Consider the following 21051-nt stretch of genomic DNA (forward strand, 5'->3'; position numbering starts at 1 on the left):
TTGAATTAACTGACCCCAAACATGCCCACGTAAAAGAGGTATCTACTACACGAAGCGATAGAGACACGAGAAATCTGAAGGCCACTCCGCAAATGAGCACTAGATACATCAGTAAAATGCCTCACGCGCAGCCTGGCCTGACGAGCCGAAGTCCATACTACTCAAGATCAGGAGTGGTCAACCAGAAAGAAAGAAAAAGACCCGAGATAATTCTTCAAAAAGAATCGCAACGGGAACAAAACATTCATCGAAACAAAAGACCCCTACAATCTAACTGTAATAACCCGTCTTCCAAAAATGATGGTAGACTAAGTTCAAACGAAGTGGAATCATGGACATGGTACAGAACTGAAGTACCAAATCGAAAAAATTATTAGCAACGAACGATGGGAATGAAGACTCCCATGCGCTCGGGAAAGCCAAAAGTTTGGGAGACACAAATTCAATCGCCAAACCCACTAAGAATTGGATGCTGGAACACAAGAGGCTTCGCTCATTTAACAAGAGAAACCGATGTTAACTTGGGAAATTTCGATGCACTTTGCCTCCAGGAGACCTGGTTAACTACTAAACCCCAACTAGACGGTTACGACATAGTATTTACGTGTGCCAGAAAAGGTGAATCGGGAAGACCGTCAGCAGGCCTCATCATCGCCATTAAAGCAGGATCTGGCCTGGAAATTTTCGAAATATTAAAAACTTCTTATTGGATACAGGCCATGTTTCTAACAAGAAAATCTTCCACTCTGAACCAAAAGGAAAGTATGGTTCTTCTGGTCAATGTCTACTGGAATCCACAGGTAACAACCAACGAAGATCTCCTCAATGAACTTCAAAATGTTTTCGAGGAAGCACAGAAGATACGGAGTGACCACAGTACCATTATAAGTGGGGACTTCAACGCTATCTGTGAAGGAATTGGCAACCGCTCTACATCGTTTACTCAAAAGTCTCCCGCGCGGGACAGAGGCAACTTTCTTGAAAAGATCATGGCGGAACGAGATATGCACAATCTACACTGGCAGCGAAATAAGGCAAATCTGGTAATTCCCTCATGGCAACGAGACGAACAAACAGGAACGATAGACCACATATTCGTCTCGAGAGATATCTTGCCAGAGATTCGCTCCTTTAAAATCAGACCAACAATTTACAGCGATCATAATCTCTTAGAGACAGAAGTTTGGGCTGCCAAATCCCAAACGACTTTGAACAATCTGCCACTGGAGACAACAGAAAAAAGCAAGCGAGTCAAAATATCTGCGATGGGCATACGGGAATTGGAAGCCCAATTTGTTGGTTCTCAAACTCTAAGACCGACAGTGCTAAAAAGAAAAGAGATTGATTTGGACTACACACCCCTTCTAACCAGGTTTCTAATGGATCCAGCTAAAGCATCGGTGGAGAAGGATGATCGATCTCATCCCCATGCATACAATAAAGAACTTGTAGAGAAAAGGAAGGAATGTAGAAAACTTAAAAGATTAGCACAAAGAACCCCATCTTCAGAGAACAACGAAAAATGGCAAAAATCGGTACGGCATTACAAAAGCTGGCTTCAAAATCATCGCCACAAGCTGTATCTGAACGATTCCCAGCAAATGCTGTTAACCATCTGCGGCAAAAAGCCTAAGGAATTCTGGAACTTGATCAATGGAACACAAAAGAATGCTAACGAGAGCATCCAGAACAATGTGAGTGAGGCACGTTGGATTGACCATTTTTCAAAATTATTCGCACCCATTAGGGCACTGAACGTATCTGAAACTTCCAAGAGTGAATGTCATAAAAAAATAAGCCCATGGTCTATTCCTGACGACAAAGAGTCTATCTTAGACAAACTTAAGAAACTAAACAACTCGAGGGCTCCAGGACCCGATGGGATCAGTAATTTGGAACTGAAAAAAAATCTGGAGTGCTGGGCTAACATCATGAGCGAGCTTTTCACAAATTGTAACAGAACAGGAGCTATACCACCAACTTGGCGAAAAGCCAACATTGTGCCCATCTACAAGAGAGGTGCGACTGATGACCCGAATCAATACAGGCCCATTGCCCTTCTGGACACAATGGGGAAAGTATTTGCCTCTCTGGCTCTAGATGCGTTCCAAGAGTGGACGCGTTCGTCAAAAGTATCGGACCCATTCCAGAATGGCTTTATCAGAAACTCTGGAACCTCAACGAACATCCTACTCATGAGTGCTTTAAAGGGAAAGGCTCTTCAAAGTGGCAAACCAATCTATGTCGTTTTTATCGACCTGGTCCAAGCGTTTGACCAAGTAGACAGGGAGCGCTTATGGGCGAAATTGGAATCAAAAGGATGTCCGGAGTCAATCTTAAATCCAATAAAGGCCTTACATCAAGGGACATCAATTCGAGTTCGCTTGAGTGCAGATGGTCGACTCTCGGAAGAAATTGTAACAGCTCGTGGAGTCAAACAGGGTTGTCCTTTGGCTCCATCACTGTACAACTCTTACATCGCAGACTACGGAGACTCCACCCTTGCGATTAGACATTTTCCCCCGACGTTGGGAGGGGAGAAGATAGATCGCTTACTGTACGCGGATGATATCATCTTGATGGACTTAACACCTATAGGCCTTCAACGGCAATTGGATAACATGGTAACATACATGTCTGAAAACAACTTGCGCCTAAATAACGTAAAGACAAAAGTGCTCATTCTGGGCAGACCTCCAAAGTGGACCTCCAAATTCACCTGGCACTGTGATGGTAGGAGGCTGGAAAGAGTGGAAGCCTTTAAATATCTTGGGATCACAATTAGTAACGACAAAGAGGAAAAAATCATGTTGGAAACACTCTGGGCAAAATTAAAAAATCTTACAGCCCAAGCCAAGGCTGTGGACAAGAAACACGGCCGCTTCTCGATCGTACCTATTGTGAGATTCTATAAAGCCAAGGTCGTTCCGGCCCTAATCTACGGGATGGATGCAATGTTGCTAGCCCCGAACACCATCTGGGAGAAACTGGAAGCTTATTTTTGGCGAAGGGTCCTTGATTTAGCCCAATCTACTCCAATTGCATTAATAAGACGAGAGTTATGCACCTCCTCACTGTTGGCAATAAAACTGAGAGCCACCTTGATGTTATACCGCAAGGTAATAAATAATCCAGAAGCCCGAGTATTGCACCTGATATGGAAAGAACTTTCGGAGGGAAACAATCGGACGCTTGAATCCTGGGAACAATCCAACCGGAGAATATTGGAAGAATTGGACCTGCCTGTTGAGACACTCATACACAATCCAAATCGAGTGTCGAAAAAACTTTTGGAAGCCGACTGGATTCATACTCAAGAAGTGGCTTGGTCGTATTCCATCACAGCAAAATTACCAACTGCTCCAATGACGCTAAACGCCACGCGAGGTTACTTATTGAAGTTCCCAGATAAGAACCTAAGTCGTCTGTTTTTAAGATTCAAGTTGAACCAAATAAAAACCAATGAGATCTTGGCAATTCGTAACCAAGTACCATCGAGCACCTGCCGCTTCTGTCAGCTTATAAACGCCATAGAAAGCACAAAACATCTGCTAATGGAATGTCCCGGGCTCAAAACGAAAAGAGACAAGTATCTCGCTGACCCACTGAAAAACCATCTCACCCTCGATGAGGATAATCTCTGGTCACTTCTGACGAATGGGAATAACACCAGATGTGTCTTAGGAGTAACACTCTTCCTCAAATCCTTGAAGCTTGAGCAGGAGGAACCCCACTATGCTCTAGCTCACTGAACAAAGATATGTCTAAAAGGAATCTGGACGTCCTATGTACGAAGACCACTCATATCTTATTTTTGTAAAAATTGTGACACAATTAAAACAAAAATTTAAAAAAAAAAAAAAAAAGGCAAACACTGCTTTATTAACAATCCAACATAAAGTAGGACAGCATAGAAGCATCAAATCTTGTGACTATCGAGCTCTTCTTGCACAAATTCGTATTTTTAACCAAAAACACATCATAATGACAATATCAAAATACAAAACAAACGGGGTGAGAGAATTGGTTAAGGGATAAACTACATATACATTTCTATAAGGGTTAATCTTCTAATTGGGTAATACTTATCTACTGGCTCCTCCTGGGACCACCTCTAAATTGATAACAAAAATTAGAAATCACCTGAACAACTAATGGTTGGTTAGTTTAATACATACTGGATGGCCTGGCATTGGAGTTTTCCTTGGTTGACATCTTGCTGACCAACCTTGAGCAACTGACAGGTCCTCACAACATGAGCCAGACTGGGAGTACGGGAAGTGAGGTCCGCACGCTGAGTGTTTATTTCAAGAAGAATACCATCCTTCATCTCCTATGCCGTGAGCCAAAGTGATCAGCTTTGTAGTTAACCTTGTACGGCGCTCCTGTCTGGAAATATGCATGAGGACACAAAGCCGGTGCCTTATCTGTGTCTGCATTAATGAATGGAAAGTGTTCTTAAATTATGGGTCACATTTGACAGGACCGCGATTTTAATGATTTCACCCTGCATTTATGAGTATTTTACCTACTATTAATTCAAATGTTGTAGTTCTCTCTACCACTAGAAACTTGCTTAAGCTTACTTTTCATAGAATCTTTAAACTATAATTACCCTACATCTGGCTCACAATGGACGGTTGTACTTTTCCAGACTTAAATTAATTCGGGACTATACTTCTTGCATCCTGGGAATCCTTATCTGGTGTTTTCTCTGCAGCGATCAGACCCTCCCTAAGTTCTTTGTTACCTTGACTATGGCTTAGCGCTACTACCTGAGCTCTGCGCAGATCTTCATTTTGTTATTTGGATTTTGAATTCTTGTGAAACCTTGAGGCCTTTTGCTTTATTTAGAAGCGTAATAAGGCTTCAATTTTAGAAAATATGACTGGCCATTACTTCTGCTTTTCTATGTTAGTGAGCTACACTCGCGTGTCGTTCATGTTGCATTCAGCTTATTCATTGCTTATGCTATATTCGTCATGTCTTTATGGTTACAAATGCTAATATTCTTCATGCATAAATACATATTTGACCTAGTATGTTTTCTTGGTGTTGAGTGCACATGTGCTTCATGTCTAGAGAATGCGTTTTTATGGTTCTATCGTCTGGTCATACTCATCATCTCATGCTCCCATTGTGCTTATCATTTGCTGCATATGCTTGGTATAATGGCCGATATGATTGCCTCCGTGAATAACGTTTCTCACGTGGGTGGTATTGGTCCAGGGGAGAGGCATTAGCTATAGATGACATATTCATGTGTCCCTCCACAGCCTGCTCTCAGGTATCTTCACTTTCTTAGCATTCCCAGGTTCATTTTCAGCTTAGGACTCTTAGGTCTCTCAGGCCTCTTAGCTCTATCAGGCCTCTCAGCTGTCACAGGCCTCTCAGCTCTCTAAGAGTTATGGTTTTGCCTTGCTCTGATTCTAGTATTGCACTTGGAAGTAGGTCATCTATGGTCTGGTCCTGGCTTGGACGGTATTTGTAATAGGTAGTCCTGTATTTGCCAATTTACTGTGGCGAAGTCTTCTTCCCAGCTATTGTGCTTAAAAAGAATTATCAGATGCATATTTGCCCAGAACCAAATGGTTCCAGCTATCTTGAGGAAGCTTGTGAAGGTGAATAGACTGCTAGGATCCCAAGGCTTATACCAATGCCCTGTAATTCTACTGTTAGCTGCCTTTTCTAATGTTTTTCTGTGGACGTGGGTGCTCTTCAGGTGGGTGCTTACATGTCACTGTTGGCAGCATAGAGGGAGTCCCTAGTTTGCTGTAGGCTGACAAGTGCCTGGAGTTCTGAGGCATGAATCCTAGCAGCCTCTAGCAGTTCAGTAGATATGTACATAGATCACAGAATATCCTCTCAGGGCCGTAGGCTGAGAACTAGGGTATCCTTTGTGCAAAGTTCTTATGCACAGAATGGGAAATAGTTAGTCCCTGCTTCAGTCAAAGAAGAAAAAACACAGTGTAGTGACGATCCACTAGCTCTCAAGAGCTCCTCCTTTGGCTCTAAATGGCAAAGGTAGTGTCTCCAGATACTCTTCAGCATTCAGGTGAAGTTAGACAGAATTCTGGGTACCCTACTTAAGACATAGGCCTGAAAAGTTGGAAGCTTCACTGAGGGATCTAAGGGATATTGGGCTGCAGGGTTGAGAGCAAATACATTGGGCATGTTCAGTAGTTTCCGGCAGTAGCGCACTTTGCAGGGAAGCGACTTCAAGAATTCTAAATTGTAGGAACTCAGCCTTGTCTAGAAAGACCTTAGAGCCTGAAGACTTTTTTAAAAAAAAAACCTTTATTTTTTTAGCTTGATGACACAAAAGAGTAAGGCAGAGGCCCAACTGGGGCAAGCAATGACAATTTACGGTACATACCAGTAGGTCAAACATTGTTCTTTAGCTCCACATGTATAAGCGCGGAAAGTGCAGCGGGATGACAGGCATCTAAACCAATAAGAGTTCAAACCCTGGAGGAGCAGGAGGCCAGAGATGCGGAATCAGAGTCTGTGTTGCAGGGTGCCATGTAGGAACGAAACTTCAGCCAGATATTCCTGGGCTTTGAGTGTGTTGGTTGTTGATTAGACCAGGTCTCTTCTGTGTCCGATGCCCAGGTTACCGCCCTAAGCCATTGTGTGTGTGAGGGTGGGGCAGGGCGAAGCCAGCATTGTAAGATACAACGAACAGTCAGCAGCATACAGAGGCCAGCTAGCTTCTTGGAGTCACGGCCCAGGCCAGGGAAGTCGTGAAAAGACACAGCAATGGGGACGGGGAGATTATACAATCCAGAATGGGATATAAGGTGGTAAATACCAACTCCCAGTAATGCGACAGTTTGGTATTGGACCAGAGCATGTGTATATATGTGGCATTGTCCGTCCCGCATCTGGGACATCTAGGGGAATGGTCCCTCGACATGCAGTGTAATCGGATCGGGGTAGCGAGGTAAATATGTAAGACTTTGAGCTGGATCAATTTGAAGCGGGAATTAAAGGAAACATTGTGTGTGTGCGCGTGCGCGCGCATGTGCTTCCAGCGTTCGTCGGTCATTTCCACCACCAAGTGCTCAGCCCATTCGCGTTTCAATTTGTCGAAAGGGTGGATCGTTCTAGTTAGTAACAGGGCCTATAGTCTGGACACCTCCCCTCTAAAGGAGTTGAAGTCACATAATTCCACAACAAGTCGTTCGTCGGGAGGTATCGTGGGGAAATCAGGGTATCGGACCGTAAGGACTTTCTGGAGGGACGAGTATTGGAGACACGCAGATGGCTTCTGTCTGAGAGCGGCAGGTAGGTCTGGCCATTTGGTGAAATTGCCATTTTCGAGGGTGCCATGGATCACCTCAAAGCCCAATGCAGCCCACCGGTGTATGATAGATAACGGTAGGTATGAGACCCCAGGGAGAAAGTTCCACAAAGGTAAATCACCATGGAATGGATGAGGCGTGTCTAATAGTTTCCAGCATGGTCAGCAGAGGGGCGAGAATTAAGGAGCGGATGTCGCGGTTGCTGACCGCCATCCTCTCAAGTCGGACATGAGGAGGGGGGTCCTGTGTATTAAACCAGAAGGAGGCAAACTGAGCCTGCGCCCCCAGCCAGTATTTAAGAAAATCAGGGGCATTGAATCCTCCACCCGGTCAGAGTTGCAAGTTTTAATCGAACTGCCCCAGAGTGCCATAGGAAAGTGTTAATGGTACGAGTCAGTGCCCAATAGAAGGCGTCTCCTTGCCATAGGGATAGGTTGATGAACTTATATAACAGTTGCAGGAGTAGGACCATCTTTAGGATTCCGATCCGACTAGCCAGGGAAATTGGAAGTCTCATCCAGCCCGAGACCCTTTCAGTAAGCTTCGTGAGGTACGTCTTTTAATTCTCCGCAAACAATGTCTTAGGGGAGCGGGTGACCTCCATACCAAGGTAAGTGAATTTTGACTGGGACCAAGTGAACCCCATAAGGTCAGGGGGGGGATGTGTACTTTCTGTAAGTGGGAACAGGGTAGATTTGGAGCAGTTCACCTTGAGCCCAGAGATGCGCCCAAAGCGGAAAACCTCCTCCAGAATAGGAGCTAGGTTGATAGAAGGTGAGCGGATTTAGAGCAGGGCATCATCTGTGTATAAGGAAATGGTGTCCGCTTGGCCACCAGATCAAAGCCCCCTGCATGCATGGCATTGGCGCATCTTATCGGCAACAGGCTCCATGGCTATAGCAAAAATTAAGGGGGAGAACGGGCAGCCCTGCCTTGTGCCTCTGGCACATCGGAACTGAGAGGAGCATCTGTCCTCGGTACGGACCCTGGCCACCGGATTGGTGTAGAGTAAACAAACCCAAGAACAGAACCTGGGCCCGAATTTGTATTTTCCAAGGACCCACTAAAGATACTTCCAAGACACAGAGTCAAAAGCCTTCTGCATGTCAAGTGTGGCAGCTACTGCCTGAACGTCCGGGCTGATTCTACTGATGATGTTAAATAAGCGCCTCAGGTTCAGAGAGGTGGATCGACCTGGGATAAATCCTGCCTGATCAGGATGGATGATATGTGGCATAACGGGGGCTAAGCGTAAGGCTAACAATTTGATGAACATTTTTACGTCATAGTTAATTAATGATAGAAAGCGATAGGAGTCACATTGGGTAGGGGGTTTGCCAGGCTTGAGTAGGACTGTTATTATAGCTTCCCGAAGAGAAGGAGGGAGCACACCTACTTCGCAGGCTTCATCCCACAAGGCCATCAAGCAGGAAATTAGGAGTGGTTTGAAGCGCTTTTAGAATTTTACTGGGAGGCCGTCCGAGCCAGGGGACTTGCCAGATGCCAGAGAGTCAATAGCCTCTGAGAATTCCTCTACAGTGAAGGGTCCCTCAAGATTGCTGTTAGTCTCATAGGAAAGGACAGAGCAAAGAAGGCTATCTAAAAAGGTGTTGATCTCAGCTATAGGGGTGTTCTCATCCTCTGAGTAGAGGGCTTCATAGAACGCCAAAAACTCTGCGTTGATATCTCGTGGGAGTGTGGCTAAGGTGCCATCGGCTCTCTCAATAGCCGGGATGTTGGGGGAACCGAACTCGCGTTGGATGAGTCTGGATAATACTCGCCCCGGTCTCTCGCTTTCCCCGTATTTTCTCACAAGATGGGGGCTGTCAAGGAATTTCAATTCACGTTCAACATGGGACCAAAACACGTCCAGTTCCACACCCAAGGACGCTAGTGCCTCTGGAGATTGATGAAGGGCATATTGAGATTCGAGGGATGCAAGGGTTGCCTCGCTTTTTCGGATATCCCCTCGGATCGCTCTCAGAATGCCGCTTTCCTCCAAGATAGAGATGCCCCTAATATAGGCTTTAAATGTTTCCCACAGAGTAGAATGCGTCGGGGCCGAGTTAGTGTTGATCTCACAAAAATCTTCGATGGCCGTCTCTATTTCTGAGGCAAAGGCTGTGTCGAGTAGGGAATACAGTTTCATTTTCCACCCCCAAGTTCTGTCATAATCTGGGCCCCAACAGAGAGAGATAGTCACAGGGGAATGATTAGAAGGGGTTCTAGGGAGGATTGATTGGTGCGAAACATTTCTAATCAGTATATCTGATATCAAGCACCTGTCGATTCTATAGTGCGAGTCGTGGACTGAAGAATAGAAGGTGTATGTACGGGTCTCAGGGTGTAACAGTCGCCATGCGTCTACGATGGCTAGCTGGGGTAAGGATGTCAGAATGGTATAGGCTGCTCTAGAAAGTTGGCGAGGTCTCTAGCCTGACCTATCAAGATCTACATCTAGTATTGTGTTGAAGTCACCTCCCCAAAGTAACAGTACCATAGGGAAGCTGGCTAATAGAGAGGCTAATTGAAAGTAAAATTCGGGGTCATCCATATTAGGACCATAAATGTTCAACAACACCAGTTACTTATTGTGCAGATCGCCATGGAGCAAAACATATCTACCCAATGGATTCGTCTGTGAGAATTTACAGTTAAATTTAGGCTTTTATGGATCAGGGTCATTACCCCCGACTTTGGGTAAAATAGTTAGTATAATATCTTTGGGAAACCCACCCCGTAGCACATTTTTCACAGTGTTCAGCACATGCATGCGTTTCTTAAAGAAGTAGGATTTTTACCCCATGGCGCTCAGCATGTAGTTGCAACTGTCGCATTTTCTTATAGTTACCCTGCCCCGCACATTCCAGCTCATGAACATTACATTATTATCACCATTTAGAGTGGGAGCTCTGGACAGACCATGTAGTATGGAGGGATAGAAATCTAGGGCCTAATGCCCAGAATATGTAAGCAGGTCTCCGCTTGGGGTTTGGCCAACCTGTTGTTGCACCACACTCCGCCGTCCTTGTGAACATTGTTTGTGCCCTCCCCGTCTTTAACGTGCAAAAGAATGAAAAACAAACACACCCCTGACGGGGAATAAGGCAAAGAGAGCAGGCTGCGAGAGTTCAAGAAAAGGTTTTATCTGATGAATAATATTCAAGAGATATCTGAGAGCGCCCTGCACAAGTTATCATTACATTACGTTTTATAGGGTAAATGACGCAACTAACATAGGATACTACGTTGGTCCCGGATTGGTCAATTCACTCGATGTCTCAGGTGGGGCGGCATCTCTTCATCCGGGTTGGTCGCTTGGTTGGCGGGAGGATTGACGTCAGTCATCTGTGCTGCTCATGGGTGAAGGTCAGGTCGCTTGGAGGCAGGATGGTATCTAAGCTAACATAATATATTCTCAAAAAATGCATGCACTAAATAATGATTGTTCAAAAGACCTTCAGTAGTTTATCATGTCTCTATAAAAGTCACACATATATCTATACTATCAATAACATAGGATTATACAAGTCTTCGATTAAGGGTCTTGACCGCTATAATACACTGGTTGAAGTTAGGGTCCGTACACATAAGAATCTCTGGTATGTGGCATTTGTTAGTGGTAGGCAACTATATATTGCAGCAGGGGTTAATGTTAGTTGGGGATCTGCTGGGTGGGCATCATGGCATGGTCAGTGGTCTGGCACATGAAAGGAATATCTTGCAGGGACACAGGGTCTCAATGGCAGTAAGTTTCCACTGGGGATGGTGCGGGAGGGGCAATGACACGTTTGTGGAGATGGACGAGCTATGTGCTTAGCTCATGCTGGTTCACATGCAGGACAGTGATCTCAGAGGAAGAGCGATGTGTTACATTTATTATTGTGTTACAAGCATCTCCGGCTTCAGCGTGAGAATGGACCCGAAAAGATTTCCAGTCAGAGTGAGAACGGGGGTGGGGGCCCTGTGCCCTGCGTGCCTGGCCGGGCTGCTGTGAGAGAAGGGAAGAGAAGCATTTTTGTACTATCGCAGTGAGGCCTAGTCACCAAGATGGAGTCGAAAGGGGGACAAAAATGGATGCCCAGTGTCCTGCTCAGTGGTCCCATCTACACGAAAGTCAACCAAGGTTAACATTGCATAAGGCCAAGGGGCAAACCCACTACTGGAGGCACTTGGTCTGAGTTTTGTACTGAGAAGTAGAGGACGCGAGGGGCCTAATGGCCCCTCGCTCCCACACATTCCCCCCTTTCGTTACATCTAAAGTAACGAATTATGACACTTTATTCTTTTCATTCTCCCTTCGGTAGTACTCATCTTCAGCCACTGCTTCTTCCCAGGCTGGGGTACCCTTTATTGGCATCCATGCTCTGCATACACTTCTCAAACTATTCCCTCTTCTTGCATATTCATCTGGAGTGCATGTTAAGTATATCCCACCATCCCCGTCCAAATCTACCCATACCTCGTTATACCATTGCAGTTCTGTTGGTTCTTTTATTGTGGTTTGGTATAAATTATCGACCCTGTCCCCATATTGCCTGTAGATGGCAGTCATCCTGTACTTTGGAGGGTTATGTTCCCCTGTTTGTATTTGAGCATCTATCATAGTTGCTACCGTTGTCGGTCGGCCCATTGTTACCATCATCATAGTCGAGGTAGGCATACTTTTTGCGCAACACTAGAGTCCCAGTTGGCACACGCAGAAGAATAGTAACACAAAGACGATGATAGCAACTAGTATTTTCATCATCACATTTACCCATGATGGTATCCAGCTGAACAAGTTGTCAAACCATATACTTTCTTCCGCTACGCCCTCTGTTCTCATCTTCTCTCCTAGATTGTGGACTGCTGTTATCACATGTGAGAGTGTCCCATTATCTGCATCTTCAGATGGGCGAATGTGCAACAGGCCCCCCCGATTTTTCGGCAAACACCACCGTCCTTCGCCGTGAGGAGATCTAGAACATATGTTTTGCATTGTCATTAGGCGTAGGGCGCGGAGCCCTATTTTTATAACGTTGAATCCTTCTTAAGTGTTTTTGGCCAGTTGGATGAGCTCGTAGCGTACTATTTGCAACCATTTGGCGTTTGCTCGCGCTTGGAGCCCTGGTGTTAGGAGCGATGCAAAAAATGTCTCTGCAGATGAGAACAGCTTGTATTTTTTCGGGATCTCAGCAAGGAGTTTTGATGATTCGGACGAAATGTAGTTGGATGATCTTTTGCTTCGTGACAACTTTGGTTTCAGCTCGTATTCTGACAATAGTTCATAAACTGGAAGTTCTGTGTTTTCTCATTCGGGCGCTGCCGATGGACCAGCCGATTGCCCTGCTGTCGATTTGTCAGCCGAATCTCCCGCTGCCGATCTGCCAGCCGAATCTTCTGCTGCCCCTTGGGTATGGCTTTCTGGTATTACCATCAGTGCTGTATGGAGAGTGGCTAAGGCGCAAGTACCCTTCCAGGATGCGGGTAGATACAGGTATGCTTGCTTGCCGCAAACCCAGTACATGTCCATGAGGGTTGCGGTGCCTTTTTTCATGTCTGGTATTATTACTGTCTTGTTGCATTTTCTTGCTTCCCCCATGTTCAACTTTCCTTCTCCACGGAAGCATAGTTCGTGCGGTATTTATTTTTGTGTTTTTATGGGCTTTTCCAGCGCTGTACTCCATGTTAGTTTAGCAACATGCTGTGTCCAGATAGGCGTGCACACTCCCTTTATCCATTGGAATGCGTCTTCGGCCAGCCCCCGGAGTGCTTCGGTTATGCACTCAATAGTTTCATCGTGCCATTTGTTCTCAGCATACCTCATCCCCTTTATGACAAGAAATGGCTCTTTGAGGCATATCACTCCTTGACGCCGACCCGTGCATGTTCTCCCACTCTCCATTCTTTCTAGGCTGACAGTGTGTGCCTGGAAGGTGCTTTTTATCCTACACAGAACCAAATGAATTCAACACTGAGCCTCCGACAAGGGCCCTTCCTGCGGTATGAACATTTTTGGTGTCCCTGATGTATGAGGAATGAGTGAGCAAACATAGCAGCTTTCATTTGTTGCTTGCTTTGCCGTAGCACTCATGTCCGAGTACCATTTGTTAGATTGGTCAGGGTGGAAGGGGTCTTCTATTTCATCTAACCCCAGATCATGATAAATGTCGTATCTTTTCCCTCCCGCCCCCCTTTTCCTTCTCCTTCACTCCTTGTGGCTTCTCACTCTTTGTTAATGTACTGAAAACATTCCAGCCCGGGTCGTGTCATTGCTGTTAAACATGGCATGTGTATATTTACTGGTGGTAGCAGCGTAATATGAGGTAGGTTCTATAGCTGCCTGTGTATATGCACTTGTATTAGCTAAGTCTTTTGGCCAATTGTCATGATGCCTACCCCCGGAGCACCAGGACAGGCCCAGCACCCCCGGGAGCAGGCATCATGCCCTCGGGTAAAAGCCCAGCGGCCCCTAATAGGGGCTCTTTGGACTTTGTCCTGGCGCCTTTGGCGCCAGGCTCATGTTGGACATCAGTCCTGGTGCCATAGGCGCCAGGCTCATAAAAGAGGGTGTTTGGTGCACTTACCTGACGCAGACCATGCTGCATGAAGCCTCAAGCCAAATGAGGCTTAGGAGGGACTATTTTATCAAAGGAACTATTTTACTTGGGTGGGGACCGTGGAAGAATATTTAGCTGGAACTTCTTCCAAGGCTATTTAAACCACGCCCAGACTGCCACACGTGCTTCGCATTGCTCTGCATCTAGCAACTGAACGCTCACCGTGCCTTCTCCTGCATCTTGCCTCCAGCCACGCCCGCCTCGATCTTGGGATACCTGAAAGGAAGGAAGGGAAGGTGAAAACCAAGAACTTAATCTAACTTCCTACCTGTGTCCGGAACCATCACGCCAGCAAACCTGAAGATAGACATTCTTTAAAAGCATTGCGCTACTTGTTGCAGCGCCGCGCATCACTCACTTGCCTTGTGGGCTCTTCACTATCCACCGCAACCTTCTGGGCATTCCGCCACATCTCTGCACCTGCAGGGGAGAAGAAGAGACAAAAGGTGAGCAGGAGGAACAAATGAGGAAAGCCTGATTTTCCGTCACAAGACTTACCTGGCCATATTTGACGGAACCACTCCTCATTTCGGGTCGGCGCCACTTCTTGGCCTGGTACCGCACCCCGACCCCTAAGGGGAAAAAAGAAAGACATTACTAGAGGGATTCAAAGACATTTAAAGGGATCATTTTATCACAAACTCACCTGAGTTTATCTCCGGCAATATCCCTCGAAGCATCACTTCCACTCTGCACCTGAAAATAAGGACAGATTGCAGGTTAAGAAAAGCAAACAAAGAGAAGACTCTACTCTGGAACTTTTTAAACTGCATACTTACGGCATTTCGCCTTCCGAAACCAGTGAAGTAACTGGTCAAATACGCGCCCCTGCACCAGAAGCAGGATGGAGAGCTCATCCATTCAAACATTAAGGTGAGCCTTGATTGGGGATTTCGGAGGTGGTCAGAGAAGAGCAAAGGGGAGGTGGGAAGCAATCACAATACTCTGCAGACAGTTAATCCCCTTTCTCCACCTACAGAAAGATTTTTCTACGGGCCAGACAAGCCAGATTTGGGGGTCCAGTTCAGTCGGTGTTTCGAATCCTGCGCATCACGCTTGAAGAGGTCACAGCAATCCAGACCAGGTCAGCGCCTCCGTGGGAGCCAGGTGAGCGTTATAGAACGCGAAGCCCTCCTACAAATTCCTGCCGAGGCGCTATGGAAACTTATGAGACTGATATGTTGGCCCAATTACTGGAGGAATTACGGGCCGAAGTACATGCCGCTCGTCAAGAGACTAATGCCCTCAGGAGGGAAATAATCGTATCTAAGGAACGAACTGATGACCTGGCTAGGCAGGTATTGCAAGGTCAAGCTGGGCAAACCCCTCTACCTGGTTCCGGGGGGAATTTTGTTCCTGTGGCTTCAAGTAACCCTGTGCAAATCAATCTACCTGGAAATATGCCGCTGGCCCCACCTGAACGCTTTGCTGGGGATCCCAATCGGTTCGCCGTATTCATGAATCAATGTCGTTTGCACTTCCTATGCAGACCTCGGGCCTTCCCTAATGACCAGACTAAGGTAGCTTTTGTGTTGTCATACCTTAGCGGCTGTGCTGCCGATTGGTCAGTACCACTGGTTACTCAAGATGACCCAATCCTCCGGGATTTCCAAGGATTTCAAGCAAGCATGTAGAGATTATTTGCTCGACATTCTCAGGGACAAGCTCTGGATGATGAACTTCTATCCCTGCGACAGGGCAACCAAGACCTCCTCTCCTACATAGCAACCTTTAACAGACTAATTGTGGAAACTGGGTGGCCAGAGGATAAAAGAATCACATTATTCTATCGGGGTCTACGCGGAGAATTTAAAGATGTCTTGGCCCAAGTTGTAAATCCGCCCGAAGAATGCACAGAATATATAGACTTAGTGGTCCAATTGGATCACAGGCTCCAAAACTGAAAAGCGGATCGGCCCAAGTTTGAAACCCGGGTGTTGGTCAAGACCCACGTCACTCCCAAGGGTGCCGATGTCTCAGAGCCTATGCAAATTGGAGGGGTTAGCGGACCTTTAACCCAAAAGGAACGTGAAAGGAGGCGGCAGTTAAAATTATGTCTTTATTGTGGGAACTCTGGACACTTTCTACGAGATTGCCCGGCAAAACCGCCCGAGAAGGTAGTAGGAGCCGCTGATAAAAACCATGAAGACTCTGATTCGGGAAACGACTTCGCCCGACAAGCGTAGGGGTCCGCTTGCCGAGCTTGAAAACTAACTCTCAGACCTCGCATTTCATTGTGCCAATGGTTCTCGTAGATCCGGAACAGCCTAAGCGGTTGCATGCAATAAAGGCATACATCGATAGTAGGGCTATAGGAAACTATGTGAATTGGTCTCTAGGATTAACCTCCCTCTGCGTCCAAAAACCAGCAAAGATGTCATCACCACAGTCGATGGAACTGAAATTGCCTAAGGACCGGTAACACATTCCACTACTGAGGTGACTCTTATTGGTCCGGACGGCCATCGGGAGGCAGTTGTGTTTGACGTAATCAAGGCCCCACAGTTTCAGGTTATTCTTGGAATTCCTTGGTTAGAGACACATAATCCTCGAATTGATTGGCGAGCAAAGAGAATAACCTTCCCGGAATGTGCACAAACCTGCTACCCAGAAAATCTGAAGATTAGTCTAGCATCTGTAACCTCTGTCTCCATGCAATTACCTCTGGAATACCAAGACTTTCAGGACGTCTTCCAAAAGGAACAGGCCAACACGTTACCCCCCCACAGATCGTACGATTGCCAAATCGATGTGGTGCCCGGTGCACAACCCCCTTGTAGCAGGATTTATGCCCTTACTGAACCTGAGAAACGGCATTTGAGACAATATTTAGATCAATACCTAACCAATGGTTTCATTCGCCCGTCAAAGTCCCCGGCATCCTCGGCTTTGTTCTTCGTGCCCAAAAAAGAAGGCGACCTTAGAACTTGTATCGACTACCGCGCATTGAACCAGATAACGTTTAAAAACCGTTACCTCTGCCTTTGATCCCTGAACTCCTTGACCAGGTGAAGGACGCTTGCGTATACACCAAGTTAGATCTCCGGGGGGCTTATCATCTGGTGCAAGTAAAAGAAGGCGACAAATGGAAAACGGCCTTCCGTACAAAATATGGTTTATTCGAATACCAGGTGATTCCTTTTGGGTTGTGCAACGCGCCTGCTGCCTTCCAATTCTTCATGAACGATGTCCTTCGGGAACTTATCGATGTTTGTGTTGTCGTATATATCGATGACATTCTAGTGTACTCCTCTTCGAAATCTGATCACAGAAAGCATGTCCAGGCCGTCCTTGAGAAATTGCGCCAGCACAAATTGTTTGCTAAGCTGGAAAAGTGTGTTTTCCATACCACCGAGGTGGAGTTTCTTGGATTCATCCTGACACCTAATGGGGTCCGAATGGACTCACGGAAAGTGGAGGCCATCCTCAAATGGCCATCTCCTAGCTCGGTAAAAGGGGTCCAAAGCATGCTTGGTTTTGCCAATTTTTATCGGAGATTTATTCTGGAATTTTCACGGGTAGTACAACCCATCACTGCACTCTTGCGGAAAAATAAACGTTTCGAATGGACCAAGGAAGCCGAACAGGCCTTTCAGGAATTGAAAGCTAAATTCACGTCTGCACCTATTTTGAAGCACCTGCATCCCGATCTCCCATACATAGTCGAAACTGACGCGTCCAGTTTAGCCATGGGAGCTGTCCTGTCTCAGAGAGACCCTGAAACCAACCAACTGCATCCTGTAGCATTTTGGTCCAGAAAGTTCTTACCGCCTGAAGTAAATTATGCAATTACCGATAAGGAATTATTAGCCATTAAGTCCGTCTTTAAGGCTTGGCGGCATTATCTTCTTGGCGTCAGGCACACCATCATTGTGATCACTGATCACCGAAATTTACAATATTTAAAGACTGCCAAGGCTCAATCATCACGTCAGCTCCGATGGGCTTTGTTCTTTGCTGAGTTTGTCCCGGCTGTAAGAATGGCAAAGCAGACGCACTATCTAGAATAGGAATGGGAGAAATAGACACTAATTCAGAACCTGTGCCGATCATTCCAGAACAAAGAATTTTGGGATTAACCTCCTTACAAACCTTTGAAGACATTCAAGCACGAGTAAAACAACTCCTGGACTCTACCGCCTTGCAGGATTGGATCCAAAGGGGGTCTTACTTTTCGGTCAACGATGGCCTACCTTACTTCCAAGGATGCTTATTTCTGCCAGAAAAGGAATTACAAGAACTGGTTATTTCCCGTCATCATGATACCCTGATGGAAGGACATCCTGGCATTGCCAAAACTGAGGAAAAAATTAAAAGACAATTCTGGTGGCCTTCCTGGTGAAAGGATATTAAATCTTTCGTGATGTCCTGTGGAGTTTGCGCCCAAAACAAAGGCCAAAAGACAAAACCCGCCGGTCTTCTTCAGCCTTTAGACATTCCACCAGCACCTTGGCACACCTTGTCACTAGATTTTATTACGGACCTGCCCCCTTGTAATGGATACAATACTATTCTGGTTGTGGTGGATCTATTTTCTAAAATGGCTCATTTTATTCCGTTGAAAGGATTGCCTTCAGCTTCTGTCCGTGCTAAGGAATTCCTCGAAAATATCATCCGCTTGCATGGATTCCCGTCCATATTAGTCTCCGACCGGGGAAGCCAGTTTATTTCACATTTTTGGAAAAGGTGTTGTCAACTGGCACAAATCGACGTAAAACTCTCAACCAGCCATCACCCACAGACCGATGGTCAGATGGAGAGAACGAACCAGACCTTTGAATAATACCTACGGTGTATGTTGCACCAATCGCAGGGTAATTGAAAGGATTTGTTATGGGTGGCCGAATATGCATGCAATAACTTGGTGCACTCTGGAACTGGACAAAGCCCCTTTTACACCCTATATTGACATCACCCTTGTACTTCAGACCTGGACTCTCCTCTGAGCCTTGAAATGCCCGCAGTAGACCGTTTGCATTCCACTATAACTCAAGCATTCAAGAATGCAACTGCCCATTTGCAACAAGCGAAAGAGAAATACAAGAAAAATGCAGATCTGAATCGGAAGGAGGCGCCTTCATACCAAATAGGAGACCAAGTATGGTTGGCTACCAAACATTTATTGCTCAAGGGACCTCGAACTTTTAATCCAAGGTATTTGGGCCCTTATTCGATCAAAGCTATCATTAATCCAGTGCCAGTCAAGCTCGATCTGCCAGCTAACATGCGGATTCATCCCGTTTTTCATGTGCCACTTTTGAAACCAGTGCAACCAGGAACCAGATGAATAAAGCCACCAGAACCAATTCAGATAGATGGGGAGCCTGAATTCGAGGTGAAGAACATTTTGGATTCTAAAATTTCAAAATCAAAACTTTTCTATCTAATTGATTGGAAAGGGTACGGGCCTCAGGAAAGGTCTTGGAAACCCAGCGACCACGTACATGCACCTCGGCTGGTAAAAAAGTTCCATCGGGATTTCCCAAACAAACTGAAATCCCCAGAGGGAACGACCTTGGGAGGGGCCTTGGCGGGGAGTGCTGTCATGATGCCTACCCCCAGAGCACCTGGACAGGCCCAGCACCCCCGGGAGCAGGCATCATGCCCTCGGGTAAAAGCCCAGCGGCCCCTAATAGGGGCTCTTTGGACTTTGTCCTGGCGCCTTTGGCGCCAGGCTCATGTTGGACATCAGTCCTGGCGCCATAGGCGCCAGGCTCATAAAAGAGAGTGTTTGGTGCACTTACCTGACGCAGACCATGCTGCATGAAGCCTCAAGCCAAATGAGGCTTAGGAGGGACTATTTTATCAAAGGAACTGCAGGGGAGAAGAAGAGACAAAAGGTGAGCAGGAGGAACAAATGAGGAAAGCCTGATTTTCCGTCACAAGACTTACCGGGCCATATTTGACGGAACCACTCCTCATTTCGGGTCGGCGCCACTTCTTGGCCTGGTACCGCACCCCGGCCCCTAAGGGGAAAAAAGAAAGACATTACTAGAGGGATTCAAAGACATTTAAAGGGATCATTTTATCACAAACTCACCTGAATTTATCTCCGGCAATATCCCTCGAAGCATCACTTCCACTCTGCACCTGAAAATAAGGACAGATCGCAGGTTAAGAAAAGCAAACAAAGAGAAGACTCTACTCTGGAACTTTTTAAACTGCATACTTACGGCATTTCGCCTTCCGAAAACCAGTGAAGTAACTTGTCAAATACGCGCCCCTGCACCAGAAGCAGGATGGAGAGCTCATCCATTCAAACATTAAGGTGAGCCTTGATTGGGGATTTCGGAGGTGGTCAGAGAAGAGCAAAGGGGAGGTGGGAAGCAATCACAATACTCTGCAGACAGTTAATCCCCTTTCTCCACCTACAGAAAGATTTTTCTACGGGCCAGACAAGCCAGATTTGGGGGTCCAGTTCAGTCGGTGTTTCGAATCCTGCGCATCACGCTTGAAGAGGTCACAGCAATCCAGACCAGGTTAGCGCCTCCGTGGGAGCCAGGTGAGCGTTACACCAATAATAGTCACCATCATATTCATTTGATTCATAATCATTACTCATATTTATGCCAGGATGTAACAATGAGACAATTGTTGGACCTGCAATGGTGTGTTCTGAAGGTTGCGTAACATTTGTACCGTTAATACCAATGTTATAAGTTTCTCCCCACATTGTCTTTACTCCAGTCCAATCATTAACCAGAGATAAGAGAGTATAGTACCAGGCCATGAAAAACAGCATCACTGAAAACGAAATTGCAGCACATTTCAAAACACATTCAACTTTACTAAACCTTTTTGCCCTGATGGCATCCCTATCACTATCTAACATAATTGCATTCACCGCAATTGAACTTCGTTGGGCCATTTGTCACCTGGAGGGGCGATACAAAGTTGCTAAGTCACCATAATATGTGCATTTATTTATATATTTACATTTTCATATTTACTCATTATTTCTGTTTTGTGATTTCATTTTTATGTACATTTCTTAGCCCTGTGTTTCAAATACGTCCTATGTTCTAGGCATTTCTATCGAGCGAGAGAGAGAAAGAGAGAAAGAGAGAGAGGGAGAGAGAGAGAGAAAGAGAAAGAGAGATATAAAGAGGAGTGAAAGGAGATTGATACGAACATATGGCAGAGCA

This window comes from Ambystoma mexicanum, chromosome 1q, assembly GCF_040938575.1.
Source record: "Ambystoma mexicanum isolate Mex_15411 chromosome 1q, UKY_AmexF1_1, whole genome shotgun sequence".
NCBI classification, from domain to species: Eukaryota; Metazoa; Chordata; class Amphibia; order Caudata; family Ambystomatidae; genus Ambystoma; species Ambystoma mexicanum.